Genomic DNA, 5,334 nt, shown 5'->3' on the forward strand with positions numbered 1-5,334 from the left:
ACTCCATTCACCACACAGCCGCTCAATTCAGTCGCCACACACCATTTAAAATTCCGTTCGCCGATCCACCCAAATCGAGCTCAACCTTTCCTCGTTGACGAGGCGGGCATGTATGATTGATCGATCGGCGGGGCTCGACGGTAATCGCCGAGGCGCCAGGGACTATTAGGAGGCGTGAGGTATCGAAGATTTCCTCTGACCTCCCACGGATCACAGTGATCGCGACCGTTGGGCAGGAAGGCTTTAATCAGTCGCCCTCGGGGAGAAAGGCAAGGACTTGATGTGTTTGTCAAAGAACAGAGCACTGCAGTTGGTGTCGTCTTAAGGGGTGGGGGGGATGACAGACAGAGAGAGAGAGAGAGAGAGAGAGAGAGAGAGAGAGAGAGAGAGAAGGGGAAGGGGATAGGGAGAGGTTGAGAATAAGAGTGAGAGACGGCGAGAGAGAGAGAGAGACACACACACACACACACACACACACACACACACACACACACACACACACACACAGAGAGAGAGAGAGAGAGAGAGAGAGAGACTGAAAGAGAGAGAGAAGGGAGAGGGGAGGGAGAGAGGGGGGAGACAGAGTGAGACAGAGATGGAGAGAGACTGACTGACTATTAGGGTTTAACGTCCTCTTAGACCAACTGGTCTATATTGGGACAGGTATTGGTAATACGCTGAAGATATGGTGTGATACTTTGATTCGAACAAGCCCGCTGTGGCTGTCTTCTTCGACACACCAGCATTGGGTTTGTCTCGTCAAAGTATCGAGATAGGATCATGATAATCAGAAACGAGAGATGATGCATGCGTGTCTTCGTGTTTTCCAAGCCCTGAGACTTTCGCTGTGAACGTGGGATCTTTTTCGTGCGCATGATGTGTGCACACGGGGGTGTTCGGACACCGAAGAGAGTCTGCACAAAGTTGACTCCGAGAAATAAATCTCTCGCCGAACGTGGGGATCGAACCCACGCTGATAGCGACCAACTGGCTACAAAGCCAGCGCGTTACCAACTGAGCTACGTCCCCGCCCCCATGGAGAGAGAGAGAGAGAGAGGGAGAGAGAGGGAGGGAGCGACAAGACAAGACAAGACAAGACAAGACAAAATCTTTATTATCGAGGGTAATAGATAAGCAAGAATATTGCTTTTTTACATCCAGCCCTCGCCCTAATATAGGGTCAACAAGAACAGAAAACAATATAATCAAAGAACTATCACATCAAACTTAATACATTATAACTGTATATACAGATACAAATTTAAAAATAAATTGTCATACTGCATTTTAAGTACAATTTCCAATGATAAAAAGTGTCAATTTTTAACATAACTTAATTTAGATCTGCATATTATTATAACTTTGTTTAACATGCACATACATTTTAAATGAATTGATGAACCATTCAGCACATGTTTAGTTGCATTATGTGCGACATATAATTTCTTTTGAAGCTGTCTGTGTTTGGTTTATGCTTAAGAAAAATAGGCAGTGAGTTCCATAGGACCGCACCTGAATAAAGAAGGCTTGATTTGAAAAGGTCAATACGTGGAGTCGGTGTTATGATTTTTAGTCTGTTATAGTTCAAAATAAAATTATCACGTAATGTCTCCGGTGCATATCCTGACATCACTTTATGCATTATAACACCTTTATTATACATTAATCTTTTTTGAAATGGTAATACTTGCACATTTTTATAATCAGATTCTGAAGGAGTGTGATTTTTTAGCATAATAAGCTTAACTGCTCTTCTGTGAAGACTGGCTAAAGGTTTCAAAACATTAGCACTTGCACAATCCCATACAGTGGATGCATAATCAATATTTGACAAGATGTGATTGTAAAAAAAAATCTTTCGCGAGTGAAGATTCAAGAAGTGTTTTATTTTTGATAACTGATATATATTTTGGGAAGCAATCTTACAGATGTAATCAATGTGATCATGCCATGATAAATTATTATCAATCTTTACACCAAGAACTTTATGGTGAGACACTTCTTCCAATACTTGATTTTTGATATAAAGAGGTGGAATGCTCAATAATAGATTTTCTCGTTTCTGTCTTGTGGTTATGAGCATAAATTTTGTTTTTGTATGGTTAAGAGACATATGGTTTAACTCTGACCAATTCAGGAGTGCATCAATGCTTTCTTGGAGAGTTTTTGATAAATAATTTATGGAATGGTGACTAGAATGAATAGTAGTGTCATCTGCAAACAACTCACAGTTATTACGTATGCAAAGTGGTAAATCATTGACATAAATGGAGAACAATAATGGGCCTAAAACAGATCCCTGTGGGACCCCATATTTCAAAGTACTTTCATTTGAATATGATGCATTAGTAAATGTAATTTGTTTTCTATTTAAAAGAAAAGATTTAAGAATATTAATGGTGGTGCATTGCATGCCATATATTGACAATTTCCTGATGAGAAGAGAATGATCAATAACATCGAACGCCTTTGCAAAATCCACAAACAGTGCTGCAGAAAATTTGTTGGAATTTATGTTGGTTAGCCATTGGTCAATTAGATTTATAAGAGCTGTATGACATGAGTGCTTTTTGCGAAAACCAGATTATTTTGGATGAAATAAATTGTTTTTATCAAAATGTGCTAGGGCATGTTTATATATATGTTTTTCCAAGGGTTTTGAAAGTGGTGACAGGATTGAAATAGGCCTGTAATTAGAGGGATCAGAAGGATCACCTGATTTAAACAGAGGGATTACCTTAGCTTGCTTATGTGACAGGGGAGGCTACCGCTCCTTTCACAGCAGACTCTGCACCCGAGTTGTTGGCCTTTAAGTCAACACCGGTGAGTTGTGGAATTCTGTTTGTGATGGGGTCTGGTGGTTTCCGATTGTTCATGGAAACCTTCGGGTTTGCATAACAGTTTTTATAGGGCTAAGAAATTAGCCCTAATATTTTCAAACCTGTTTGATTGCACTTCGCTTCCCGAGGTGATCGTAGTGTTTCGGCACACGGTTACATCTGGCGCTTGCGAGCAGGGATGGGACTCGGCATGATATGTTCAGGTAATGGCATAATATGACCACTGAACATTTTCGTGCTGTTCCCATTCTGCGAACTTGGGATGGACAGTGGTCCCCCGGTTCGGAACTTCGGGACAAAGTTCATTCAAACGGGGGCGTTTGTGACAGGGTAGGCTACCGCTCCTTTCGCAGCAGACTCTGCACCCAAGTTGTTGGCCTTTAAGTCAACACCGGTGAGTTGTGGAATTCTGTTTGTGATGGGGTCTGGTGGTTTCCGATTGTCTGTATGTTCATGGAAAACTTCGGGTTTGCATAACAGTTTTTATAGGGCTAAGAAATTAGCCCTAATATTTTCAAACCTGTTTGATTGCACTTCGCTTCCCGAGGTGATCGTAGTGTTTCGGCACACGGTTACACTTAAATGCTGTTGGAAAATAAGAGGTGGTAATGCATAAGTTGTAAATGTATGTCAAGGTGTCTGTGATTACAGGAGCAGCTATTTTCAATATTTTACTGTCTATTCTATCTACACCCCGGGTTCCTGTTTGTTTGAGATGAACAAGTGCAAAGTAAACTTCAGACACAGTCATGTGTTGTAGTGGCATTTCTGCCTCTATTCTCTTGGATTTGCAATGATCTATCTAGGTATTTAAATCATTTTCTTGTGTTCTATCAATAGGAATAACTTTTTGCCCCACTGTAGAAAAATGTAAATTAAGTTTATCAGCGGAAATATTTTTCATGGCAGTAGGGTGTGAATTAGAACGCTTGTTTGTTAATAAATTAATGGCTTTCCAAATTGATTTTGAATCTTGTTTAGATGACACTAGTTCAGCAAAATAGTTTTTCTTTTTAGTTCTTTTTAGGGAACTTACATTATTTCTTTGCCGTTTATATCCTTCAAAATCACCCTTTGCTTTCAAATAATCCCTGTGGTTTGCAGCATCTTCTGTTTCTTGATCAAGCCACTTTGGTTTCTCAATATGTCTAACTCTGTGCGTAATTAATGGTGCATGTTTATCATAAATAGAAATAAAAATATTATACCAATGCTCCAAAGCTTTATCAGGATTCTGAAAGCTATAGACTTCAGAAAGAGGACTGTGAATTAAATCAGAGAGAAAAGCATTTTTATTAAAACGCAAGAAACGACGATAAGTTACAGTTTTATGTCCAGCTTTAGGGATTTTAAAGAGAGAGAGAGAGAGAGAGAGAGAGAGAGAGAGAGAGAGAGAGAGAGAGAGAGAGAGAGAGAGAGAGAGAGAGACATAGACAGGGGGAAGGGAGAGGGTGAAAAGGAGAGAGAAAGATTTTTTTTTTAAACTTCATTATCTCGTCTGGGAAATGTTTTGCGAGTGGTGAGAAAGAAAATACGTTTTTCCCTTTTAATACTACAAAGGTAAGCAAAGAATTCTGTAATACCGATGCTGCTGGCAAAGGCAAAGTCAGGTGGTTGTTTTTTCTTACAAGTTTCTTATGCGCCGATAAGGGATTGCACTAGCATTAACTTAAAATAAAATGTAGGCATACACACACACACACACACACACACACACACACACACACACACACACACACACACACACACACACACTCACAAGGAGAAAGAGTGGGTGAAACAGCCGACTGAGAAACTAGGCAGACAGAGACACCAACGGGTGCACAAACAGAGAAAAAGTAGACAAACACACCAACATACCGCTCTGAAGCACAGAATTTTCGTATCAACCACCACAACAACAAAAACAACAACAACAACAACAACAACAACAACAACAACAACAGCAACAACAACAACAACAGCAACAACAACGATGATGATGATGTCGTGGACACTCCAACGTCATGAAAAACCGGGAAGAAAATATCGGATGACATAAAAGTCTTCGTCATCATGAGAGTCTTTAAGTTCAAAACCACAGACTCGTAGACTTTTGGCATGAACAAAAGCCGGCACAGTCTGAAGAACTATTGAATGTGTCATCCCGATGCTTTCCCTTCCTTTCAGTGGTAGCCAATGGCCTAGGGTCGTGGTCTATTTTCCTCCACTTTTCTTCCTCGCACGCCCCGCCAGCCTCATAGCAATTAAAGACCAATCAACACTCTAAGAGCCTGTTTACTTCTCCCCCTAATTTGCATAATGGTTAGCACCGCGCCGAGACTGAGGGCCAGGCGGAGGGGTGACCGAGGCTGATATGCAAATGAGGGTCGCTTAGGCCCAACCTGAAAGGTGAAGACACGAAGGGAAGAAAAACATGATGACGAAGACTTTTATGTCGTCAGATATTTTCTCCCCGGGTTTTCATGATGTTCGAGTGTCCACATCGTCGTCC

The sequence above is a fragment of the Littorina saxatilis genome, linkage group LG10 (genome assembly GCF_037325665.1).
Source record: "Littorina saxatilis isolate snail1 linkage group LG10, US_GU_Lsax_2.0, whole genome shotgun sequence".
Classification (NCBI taxonomy): Eukaryota; Metazoa; Mollusca; class Gastropoda; order Littorinimorpha; family Littorinidae; genus Littorina; species Littorina saxatilis.